This window comes from Schistocerca serialis, chromosome 1, assembly GCF_023864345.2.
Source record: "Schistocerca serialis cubense isolate TAMUIC-IGC-003099 chromosome 1, iqSchSeri2.2, whole genome shotgun sequence".
In the NCBI taxonomy this organism is placed as follows: Eukaryota; Metazoa; Arthropoda; class Insecta; order Orthoptera; family Acrididae; genus Schistocerca; species Schistocerca serialis.
The window spans coordinates 137,237,112-137,249,607 of record NC_064638.1 but is presented as its reverse complement, the minus strand read 5'-3'; the positions used below and the strand labels follow the sequence as shown (position 1 = coordinate 137,249,607).

Below are 12,496 nucleotides of genomic sequence, written 5' to 3'. Positions count from 1 at the left end.
GATTTAGGTTTTCCGTGATTTCCCTAAATCGCTTCAGGCAAGTGCCGGGATGGTTCCTCTGAAAGGGCACGGCCGATTTCCTTCTCCATCCTTCCCTCACCCGAGCTTGCGCTCCATCTCTAATGACCTCGTTGTCGACGGGACGTTAAACACTAATATCCTCCTCCTCCACTATACGTTGAGAATGTGGGTTTTGCGGGAGGCGTGCCAGAGATAAATCCCTGCAGTCGCGCTATCCTCTGTGTCCTCGGTGGCTCAGATGGATAGAGCGTCTGTCATGTAAGCAGGAGATCCCGGGTTCGAGTCCCGGTCGAGGCACACATTTTCATCTGTCCCCGTTGACGTATGTCAACGCCTGTAAGCAGCTGAGGGTGTTCATTTCATTGTAACTTGATTTTAACGAGCTGCATGGTCACCGATGGTATCTAAGATACCATCTTAGTATGTACACAAACCTCCACCTTGCCTACCTACGAGCTCTCCTACCTATTGAAGTCGCAAATGGCGGTGGTTTAGGATTAGTGGAATGCACGATACAGGGTGTCTGAGTCGGAACTGTCCAATTTGTAACAGTTCGTTGTGTCACTCTGGTACCAACTACTGTTCAAATAGCTCCTGCAGATGTAGTACATTGCGCCAGAGCCATAATTGGAACGCGACGGTCTTTCCTTTCGCTACTGCCACATAGCCGTCCGGAGCGCGGTCTGCTTGCGACCGTACATTCCCATGCCCACTGCTGCTAGCAGTAACGGGCAGTGGCAACATTCCTGACAAGCCTTTCTGCTGTATCGCAGAAGGAACATCCAACCTCTCGTGCCGCTATTACGTGACCTCGTTTAAACTCAGTGAGATATTGACAATGTTGTCTTTGTCGCCTTAAAGGCGTTCTTGACAAACATCGACTCACCACGTCAAGTCTCGAAGGTAACTAACGTTCACGACCGTTGCAGCGTGTGTTTAAAGCAAACCAATTTGCATCCGTTTAGTGGCGCTACTAGCGCCACTCTTAAGCGATTGGCGTGAAATGGTAATGGACATAATTTTTCAGATGTAGAAACACGCTTACCACCTTTTGTTTGCCGGCCGCTGTGGCCGAGCGGTTCTAGGCGCTTCAGTGTGGAACCGCGCGACCGCTACGGTCGCAGGTTCGGATCCTGCCTCGGGCATGGATGTGTGTGATGTCGTTAGGTTAGTTAGGTTTCAGTAGTTCTAAGTTCTAGGGGACTGATGACGTCAGATGAGAAGTCCCACAGCGCTCAGAGCCATTTGAATCATTTTTGAACCAAGTTTTGTTTATGTCGCACAACTCCTTCTTGGTGGTGCGATTTTTTTCCCGTTAATGTATGTTGCAGCTTGTGGCTACTGCAGTCGAGCATGCCCAGCACCGATGCGAAATGAAGCGGTGGCATTGAGATTTTAGTGTGCTCCAATGGTGCAGTCGAGATGGTAGTTCAATTGTTTGTGCGCTTCAAAAACCATCAGAACCATCAGAACTGTACAAAGCAAAAGAGCTGTTGTGTAACTCAAAGAACACAGACTACCACAACAAAAATACACGCGAGGACGCATGGAAGGATGTAAGCAGCGAAATGAAGATACCAGTTCAGGAACCGAAAAATGAAGACACCAGTTCAGGAACTGAAAAATAAAATTTTAGCGTTATGGCTTCTTGCAGCAGAGAGGTCCAGAATGAAAGTTCTGTTGTGTACGTATCTATTAAATTTATAGGGACTGTACAGTTAGCACTATTTGCAATTTTGCAATTGTGAGAACACACCAATTAACACTGACACCGTGACACTTCACCTTACGTCTCTGTACAACTGCTAGCCGCGAGTTTTCTTCGCTATAAACTGTTCGTTTTATTGGTCTGCAAATTGTAAATATTTTATAATTTTTCACGTGCAAAAAAAGAACTGACAAAGTCTCATAAAAGATGTTATAATTAAAGTTTTCCCTGAGACATTTATGTTTGGGGAAGGCAATCGACTAGTGTAGTTCGTGCAGCAATGTTCACCATAGTGGTGCCGTGGAATAATGGTTAGCATTTGTGCCTAGTAAGCAAGAACACACGGGTTCGCCTCCCGGCGGGGATATAAATTTTAATTCCTTTCTTCTGCTTCATCATTATCTCATAAAAGAGTATAAAATGTAAGTAATTCGCAGACCACTGACGATATTTCAGTAAAAGAAACGTGTATTTCTTGTTTCGTTGTTGTACAGACGTTATAGATTGTAAAGTTTATTTGTTCAACAACTACAGATACCACGGCCACACGAGTTTAAAAGTTTGTATTTTATTCATAGGTGCAGGAATTGGTTATGTTTCCCAATGGTTTGCTTTCCATGAGTTCGAGGTTCTGGCAGACAAAAATGGTCCCAACGACATTGCCTTTTTGACTATCTATATCAGTATGAAGGCAACAACTTCATGGTGTTCTTGCATGCAGCAGCAAGCCGTCAGCAGCGAACACCCGTCACTGAGTGAAGTCGTGCATTGACTGACCGCAGCTACCGGTTGCGAAGACGTTCTGGTTTGCGACACACCATGCACACTCAATACCCAGCCTTAGAACATGTTTCTCCATACACATCACGTAAAGAATTCATGAGAATCTCCTCTGAGACAATAAGTAATAAAGGAGTGGGCAAAGGTATGTGTTTTATTCCATTGTGCTCCCACACATCGTCAATCTGTCTCTTGCTGGCGGTATATATCCTGCTGAGTGAAAGCAAAGCTCAGTTCGACCAGTAACCAAGAATGATGATCCAAAAGCACGAGTTTTCTGCAAGGCTTTGCTTACTGTTATTTTCCATACATTAGTTAAGAAGCACCTGACATTCTCTAACAGTGCAATACTATGGTTCGACAAGTATCTCAAAAACAAATGTCAACGAGTCGTCTGCGAATCAGTGAAATCATCCCCGAAGCATGTGCTCCCTGGAGACCCGCAGGTTTCAATCCTTGGTCCGCTGCTTTTCTGGCTTTATATCACTCATACTTCATCTGTACTTTGTTCTTGTAACTTTCAGTTATACGTGGCCGACTTCTTGTTGTATCTAAGCGCCTGTCATAACAAGATTGCTTCTCCTGTAGCAGGCATGAGTGACGACATTCGTATGTATCACAGTAGGCACAAAATCGAAGTATTATTTTAAACACAAAGAAGTCACAGGTAATTTTCTTTCACACCAAACGTTGATCAGCAGATACTCGTATTTTCGTGAACCCATTCTTCCAATACTTCTCTTTCGTACACAATTACCATATAAAAAATAAATAAAAGATCGCAGATTGCATACAGATTGGTAAAAACAAGCTATTACAGCATGCAAGAAATCTCTCTGTTGCTTGTATGCTATCCAAAAATTTAGAAACGTATTTCCTCCTCAAGTTAAACATAATTAGTCCTGAGATATCTTTACTGTTGTGATGTATTTGAATATGGTACCAATAGTGAAAACTTCAGACAGCTCCAGCTAGCTGTGAATGATTACGTTTAATTTGTGTGTAATATTCGGCTGTCTGTCATTCTTGTGCTGTGTTAGGCTGGATGTGCTCGCACAGGATTTTCACGTGGTTATTTTTATTCCTCGCTTTCTTATTTACTGAGATCCTCGAGACCTCTTCTCACATATCAGGTAGCTATCCTCAACTGCAACGCCAGATCAGACACGTCCAGAATCTTTCTCTATCTCCTCCCACTGTCAACACAAGTATCCTTCTATCCTTGGGGATCATGTTCAGGCCTACATAAAGTATGTTTTTTTCCCTCGGGCCGATGATATATACCAGCAGCACCGTGCAATGTGTCACACAACTCGCAGTGGTCCGAAGAGCACCAGGATGAGTTCACCGTATTCCCCTGGCCAAAAAATCGAGAAACTTTAAAAGCACCTCAATCGGGCTGTTCACGCCATAAATCCTCAACGGTGAAACCCAGCGCAGATGACCACAGCAGTGGTGTCGACATGGCTCTAAAAACCTGTCGGCGCCTTCCAGAACCTCACTGACACTCTTCCTGCACACGTGCGCGGCAACAGTTGGTTATACTGTTAATGCGACTGAACCCTGTCATGAAAATCACCAGTGAACAGCTGAAGAATGCGCGGGACAGCCGACAGGACACCCCCGCTGAAGATATTTTGTATACATCCACTACCCACTACAGAAACCGCAATATTCTCAAATGAAGTGCCTAACAGATGTAATGTATTGCGAATACATAGAAAGAAGGATCCTTTATTGCATGATTGTATGATAGCGGAACAAACACTGGTAGCAGATACTTCTGTAAAATATCTGGGAGTATGCGTGCGGAACGATTTGAAGTGGAATGATTATATAAAATTAATTGTTGGTAAGGCGGGTGCCAGGTTGAGATTCATTGGGAGAGTCCTTAGAAAATGTAGTCCATCAACAAAGGAGGTGGCTTACAAAACACTCGTTCGACCTATACTTGAGTATTGCTCATCAGTGTGGGATCCGTACCAGATCGGGTTGACGGAGGAGATAGAGAAGATCCAAAGAAGAGCGGCGCGTTTCGTCACAGGGTTATTTGGTAACCGTGATAGCGTTACGGAGATGTTTAGCAAACTCAAGTGGCAGGCTCTGCAAGAGAGGCGCTCTGCATCGCGGTGTAGCTTGCTCGCCAGGTTTCGAGAGGGTGCGTTGCTGGATGAGGTATCGAATATATTGCTTCCCCCTACTTATACCTCCAGAGGAGATCACGAATGTAAAATTAGAGAGATTAGAGCGAGTACGGAGGCTTTCAGACAGTCGTTCTTCCCGCGAACATACAGGAAAGGGAGGTAATGACCGTGGCACGTAAAGTGCCCTCCGCCACACACCGCCAGGTGGCTTGCGGAGTATTGATGTAGATGTAGATTAGCTGCAGCATTACGTGGTTCACTGTCATTTACTGCTGAGCATCTCACCGTGACAAAAATGACCTAACTTTACGCGATACACCCCCGCTGAAGATATTTTGTATACACCCACTACCCACTACAGAAACCGCAATATTCTCAAACGAAGTGCCTAACAGAAGAGGAAACTGAAATAAGGAGAACACTGTATTATCGTCCAGGATCGAACGGGGGACTCGCTGCGTGTAAAGCAGGAAAGATCCGGCAACTGTGCTGGGCAAGGTAGGGATTGGCAACCACGGGGACAAACAGTAGAAACTCTCGCCATGTACTCGCGGGCATTATCTTGTTAGAATAAAAACCCATGACGGCTTGCCAAGAAGGACAATACCCCCCGTTTTCGGGCCGTGTGGCGGGGCAATAGCCAGGTTCGTAACCAACCGCTGTCCGGGAAGTCTCCAGACACGCCTTCGCTGGTTATAGAGGCTCAGGTCAACACGGAGGACAGTTCTACTCCAGTCAATGAGATTACAGACTGAAGACATGTCTGGAGACTCCCTGGACAGCAGTGGAATACCAGCTTGGCTGTTGCTTGCCATACTGCTTGACAACCAGGAGTGATGGTTTGGGGTGCCATTTCTTCTCGTAGCAGGATCCCCTTGGTTGTGATCCACAGCACCCATTCAGCACAGCAGTACGTCGACGATATTTTACACCCAATTTTTTTGCTCATTATGGTAAGCCATCCTGGATTTACATTTCAGTAAGACAACGCCGCCTGCACACAGAGAGAGTCTACTGCTTATGTTCGTCCTTGTCAAACCCTGACTTGGCCAGCAAGGTTGCCGGATCTCACCACGACTAAGAATGTTTGAAGAATTATGGGCAGGGCCCTCCAACCAGCTTGGGATTTTGACGATCTAATGAGACAGTTGCACATAATTTGGCTCGGTATCCCTGCATTCAGCAACTCCATTAATCTGTGCTGAGCCAAATAAGTGCTTGCGAAAGGGTCAGGTTATTGACTAGCTCAGTTTGAGAAGCTCTTTCCCTTGAATAAGTTATCCAGTTTTACTGAAAGTGTAATAATTTGTTTATCTGTACATGTACATCACATCTACCGATTTCCACCCCATTCAGATAATTCTTTCCTGGTGCGTCGCCTTAGGATGTACTTTACGCAGGTCCTGCGTGGAAACATCTTGCAGGTTCTGAACTGCACGTGGCGACTTTTTTCAAAAAGAAAGAGAGAAAATGAGAGGGAGGGAACGAGGAGTGTTGAATGTGACAGAGGGAGCGAACGCTCGCCGTTTGCGGTGAGGTGATCCGCACGGGGGGAGCCGCCATTATTTCCCGCGGGAGCCAGCGGACAGGGCCGGTGTCTGGCCGTGCGCGACACACGAGCCGGCCTGAAGCCTGAAGCCCGAAGGCTGAAAGCTGAAGCCCCGCGCCGCCTGTCGCGGATTGTCGGCGGCCCTTCCTATGTGAGGCTTCCACCGGGCTCACTGCGCAGCGCCGCCAGCCGGCCGTTCCAGGTCACACGGCCGCACGCTCTCCAGCAAACGTCGTTTCACCGGAAACCGATATTCCAGAGATACTCGCTATCTTTTTCACTTGACCCTTCCAGCGAACCATCGCAACTTCTCGGGACTTCGAGAACGTTAAAACCGAACATTCCACGAAGGTGCTGACGTTCTTCGAATGGTCGCTTTTAACATTCTACGGATGGCACCTCTACCGATGAAAGATCCTCTGGTATTCGGAAACAGCTGAGGAAAGTTCTTTGCACCACTGCTTTCACTGTCTAGCGGTGCTTCAGTGACAGCGTTGGAAAATTTTGTCCGTAAAGCTGAGATATATCAACCTTTAAAGCCGCCTGTTAGAAACTTCTTTCATGTTATGTGCGAGGGGCGTTAAATAAATAATGTAACACTTTTTTCTGGAAGCAGGTTGGTTTTATTAGGGATTTTAATATACAGTGAGTCCACAATGACACTCCAACATTTGAACTCATAAAATCTTAGAGGAAACACAATTTATTGACGAACAAATACAGGGAAATCATACAGCAGCTCATCAAGTTTTCCTACACAGGTGGACGGTTCAGTACACTTGAACATGGGCGCCACGGGTAGCGCGAAGAATATCAAGTCTATAATCGATTTCGTGACATGTGTTGTGGAACATCTGTTCTGTGACAGAGTTGATGACAGTTCTTTTGCGCTGTTTCAAGTCTTGCAGGTCCTTTACTGGTGTAGCGTATACCCGGTCTTTCACCTAACCCCACAAGAAAAAATCGAGGGGGGTTATGTCGGGCGAACGTGGCGCCCAAGGAATTGGACCTCCACGGCCAATCCATCGTTGCGGGAATGTGTCATTTAAAAATTTTCGGACATCAAGGCTCCAATGGGGTGGTGCACCGTCCTGTTGAAACATCACATTTGGCTGCAGGTCTGTTATCTGTGGCACGGCAAATTGTTCCAACGTGTCCAGGTAGATGGCTCCATCCACAGTCGGCTCCTGAAAGAAAAACGGCCCAACAATGCGATTTATGATGAAACCACACCACACATTAACTTTCGGACTGTTGCGCATGTGTTCCATAGGTGCATGTGGATTTTCGGACCCCCAGATGAGCACATTGTGACGATTGACAGCCCCTCGTCAGTAAACATCACGCGTGATAAAAATGTCTCGTCCGCGGCAATGCGATCTAACATGACACATGCAAATTCTTCTCGCATTGGTCGATCATCAGGCTTGATTTCTTGCAGAACCTGCATTTTATATGCGTACAAACGTAATCACTGATGAAGCAGTTTGTGCACTGTTGAACGTTTCATACGAAGTTCTCGTGCTGCCTGTCGCACTGACTTCTGTGGACTTTGTTTGAATGACAACCGCACTTGTTACACATGATGTTGGCTGATCCCAGGCTTACCACCACCATGCCCTTTCGCAACACTCCCAGTAGCCAAAACCTCTTCACACCCCTTCTTATAGTCTTGAACGACGGGGGCGCTTTGTTGTAATCTAGAGGAAAGTTTCTTTGCACTTGGGTCGCCGATTTTGTCTCTGCATACCACCAGACCACTTGTGCACGCTCCTTCTTATCTTCCATTTTGCTAAAACAATTGATTGCAGCTCCACTACGGCCACTTGGCGTATCAAATTTGCACACCACAAACTTGCTGAGTTGCTCTGTCTGCCCCTTCAGGATTCACAGGTCCACCATCTTAAATGAGAACGATATAGGATATTAAAATGTTGGAGTCTCATTGTGGACACCCTGTACAGTATTATTCAACCCCTATTTTTGCTACAAAACCCTATTTTTCAACATAATCTCCATTCAATTCGAAGGCTTTACGCCACCTTCCTGAGAGGACCTCTATGCCCCCATGGTACCACTCTATTGACCGATATCGGAGCCGATAGCCTTGCTGTATCAATAACTTCCCATTATCCACATATTGCTCCCCACGGAGTGCATCCTTTCTTTGGGTCAAACAGAGGGGAGTCGGCAGGTGCGAGTCCGGGCTTGGGGTGGATGTGGAAGAACAGTTCAATGAAGTTTTGTGAGCTCCTCTCGATTGCGAGGATTTGTATGAGGCCTTGCGTTGTCATGGAGAAGGAGACGTATGCAGGTAATGTAATGCTTTTCCATCCTGGTTTTACAGGTGCTTGACAATGTCAAGTAGTCGAAATGAGTTAATCGCACGAGTAAATAAAAATCACATTACAGCCTACTACGGACCATGTTTACGTTTATTAAACATCTGGAAGCTGTGGATCCCCACAAACATTTTGCATTTTTGTGGTGACGAACACGCTGAAGTGGTTCTTCAGTTTTCTGAGGGTGACACAATACACCTCAGAGTTGATCATTGCACTATGAGGGAGGTATTTACTCAGAATATTCTCTTCGTAGTTCCATAAGACCGTCGCTATGACTTTACCGGCCGAGGGTGCGGCTTTGAACTTTTTCTTCGGAAATTAGGTGTTATGGCGCCACTGTACGAATACCTGTTTTGTTTCTGATTCCAAGTAATGAACCTATCTTTCATCGCCTTCGACAATATTCGACAAAAGATTGTCACTATCAGCCTCGTAACGCGCAATCAATTCCGCGTATATGGTCATTCGTTGCTCTTTACGGTTTTCTGTTAGGCGGCGAGGAATCCACACGTCTTTTGAGGCCCCAACTGGCGGACGAGTGTGCCAGCACTACTAACAGCGAAGTCCAGTTGTGCAGCGAGGTGTTTGATTGTGATTCACCGATCACCTCGAACGAGAGTGTCAGCACGTTCCAACATCGCAGGCGTCACAGCTGTGCGTGTGCGGCAAGCACACGGAAGATGGGGCAGTTCTGCTCGATCTTGTTGCGATGGTGACAGACACCACGTGCAGCGACTCTCCGTACTTTTGTTCACTAGCACTTGTCCGTAGACGTTCTACAAGCGCCTATGAATATCTGCGATGCTGTAGTTTTCCGCCAAAAGAAACTCGATTACAGCTCTCCGCCTGCAACGCACCTTTTCACAGACGTTATTTTGAAGGTTAACGTGTTGCGCAGCCACCTATTGGAAATTCATGAAACTATGCGGGTTGAAACAGGAATATTGCACCGTGTACCACAACAAATTCCGAATTTTTTCGACCGAAACTACCAGAGAAAAAAATTGCGTAGCATTAATTACTGAACGCCTCTTGATAAATCGTATTTTTGGTTGTGTAGTGAGAAGCATATCTCCGGGCCGTACTTTCAGCACAGAGCCTTGTGAGCCTGGTGTTTGCTTAGTTGAGAGTTTAAAGTTCAAACAGGACCATGTAGAAATACTCTTTCCGTCGTCGCTGACTAGAGCTGTTACCATTGTTCTGCCTGCTGACAGTTAAGTCAGGACGTTTCGTGCATCACTGAGAGGGTCATTTCTAAACCGTAGTGTTCGAGATTTATGGTGGGAGCGTTGCTTGCTGGCGTTGCATTGGCGTAGTTATATGTTAGTTGATTTCAAGTTTCCAAATGTGTGTTCATGTGAGCTAGGACAGTCCCTTGCTCTATTCGCGTCTTTGGCTAGCTTAGCCAGAATTAGTATCTACTTTTCCTTCAGGCATCTTCATATACCAGTCGCTCTTCTTTTTGCGTTCCCACTCGCTAAATGGTATTACGGGGGACTAAAAGCATAATTGGTTAATTTTCGGCTTTTGTGAGTTTCTGGTGTTGCATATGCACGTGGCACGTGGTCCCTTGCGGGACATTTGTATCTATCGTTCGTGAAATTTCATCCTGGTTATTGAGTAATAATCGAAGTTAATTTCAAACCTTTCATGAATTATTTTCCTCCTGAACTCATCTCTCTGTCTTATACACTCCTGGAAATTGAAATAAGAACACCGTGAATTCATTGTCCCAGGAAGGGGAAACTTTATTGACACATTCCTGGGGTCAGATACATCACATGATCACACTGACAGAACCACAGGCACATAGACACAGGCAACAGAGCATGCACAATGTCGGCACTAGTACAGTGTATATCCACCTTTCGCAGCGATGCAGGCTGCTATTCTCCCATGGAGACGATCGTAGAGATGCTGGATGTAGTCCTGTGGAACGGCTTGCCATGCCATTTCCACCTGGCACCTCAGTTGGACCAGCGTTCGTGCTGGACGTGCAGACCGCGTGAGACGACGCTTCATCCAGTCCCAAACATGCTCAATGGGGGACAGATCCGGAGATCTTGCTGGCCAGGGTAGTTGACTTACACCTTCTAGAGCACGTTGGGTGGCACGGGATACATGCGGACGTGCATTGTCCTGTTGGAACAGCAAGTTCCCTTGCCGGTCTAGGAATGGTAGAACGATGGGTTCGATGACGGTTTGGATGTACCGTGCACTATTCAGTGTCCCCTTGACGATCACCAGTGGTGTACGGCCAGTGTAGGAGATCGCTCCCCACACCATGATGCCGGGTGTTGGCCCTGTGTGCCTCGGTCGTATGCAGTCCTGATTGTGGCGCTCACCTGCACGGCGCCAAACACGCATACGACCATCATTGGCACCAAGGTAGAAGCGACTCTCATCGCTGAAGACGACACGTCTCCATTCGTCCCTCTATTCACGCCTATCGCGACACCACTGGAGGCGGGCTGCACGATGTTGGGGCGTGAGCGGAAGACGGCCTAACGGTGTGCGGGACTGTAGCCCAGCTTCATGGAGACGGTTGCGAATGGTCCTCGCCGATACCCCAGGAGCAACAGTGTCCCTAATTTGCTGGGAAGTGGCGGTGCGGTCCCCTACGGCACTGCGTAGGATCCTACGGTCTTGGCGTGCATCCGTGCGTCGCTGCGGTCTGGTCCCAGGTCGACGGGCACGTGCACCTTCCGCCGACCACTGGCGACAACATCGATGTACTGTGGAGACCTCACGCCCCACGTGTTGAGCAATTCGGCAGTACGTCCACCCGGCCTCCCGCATGCCCACTATACGCCCTGGCTCAAAGTCCGTCAACTGCACATACGTTTCACGTCCACGCTGTCACGGCATGCTACCAGTGTTAAAGACTGCGATGGAGCTCCGTATGCCACGGCAAACTGGCTGACACTGACGGCGGCGGTGCACAAATGCTGCGCAGCTAGCGCCATTCGACGGCCAACACCGCGGTTCCTGGTGTGTCCGCTGTGCCGTGTGTGTGATCATTGCTTGTACAGCCCTCTCGCAGTGTCCGGAGCAAGTATGGTGGGTCTGACACACCGGTGTCAATGTGTTCTTTTTTCCATTTCCAGGAGTGTAATTTTGAAACGCCTGTGTGCTCTTTCAGCCTTTGTTCACGTTAGCAGCTGATGCGAGCACAGTTTCTTCGAAATGCTCTGCCTTCAGCGGAATTAATAGTACTACAAAATGGATTCATGGAAGAAAGTTTTTGCCGGCCGGGGTGGCCGAGCGGCTCTAGGCGCTACAGTCTGGAACCGCGCGACCGCAACGGTCGCAGGTTCGAATCCTGCCTCGGGCATGGATGTTTGTAATGTCCTTAGGTTAGTTAGGTTTAAGTAGTTCTAAGTTCTAGGGGACTGATGACCACAGATGTTAAATCCCATACTGCTCAGAGCCATTTGAACCATTTGAACCATTTGGGACTGATGACCTCAGATGTTAAGTCCCATAGCGCTCAGAGCCACTTGAACCATTTGAACAGTTTTTCCTTTTTCTATGCATTTTTGTAGCCACCCAAGGAATGTGTAAGTTGCAGAAACGTGTGTTGCTGTCCTGAATACAACTAGATGTTGCATGTTTGAGGTTCATGCTTCTTGGCTATAGGTACTAGGCCCTGGAAAGTGTAGTCACATGTGCTTTGCAGTTGTCTCTTCTACAACAAGAGACGCGTTTACTCTTATAAGCCGTATCAGAACCGCTAAAGATCTTGGTTGTCTGTTGGTTATCTTTGTTACATGGCCCCATTACATATTCTGTTGCACTATGAAAGCATGAACAACGGTCAGGTGAGTTCTTTTTCATTCATGGGTAAAACTTTATACAAAGGAAAATATTTTCAGGACAATGATACACTAGACATAACTGCCACGCACTCTTAGATTAAACTATAACAGGCAGTAGCGCTTTGAATCTA

General features: G+C 47.0%; 1 non-coding gene across 1 annotated transcript; it reads left to right on the top strand.

The window, feature by feature from the left end:
* The first annotated feature begins 244 nt into the window (after positions 1 to 244).
* On the top strand, positions 245 to 318 carry Trnat-ugu (transfer RNA threonine (anticodon UGU)). Its single transcript has one exon. It is a non-coding gene; the product is annotated as a tRNA-Thr (tRNA).
* The last annotated feature ends 12,178 nt before the right edge of the window (positions 319 to 12,496 follow it).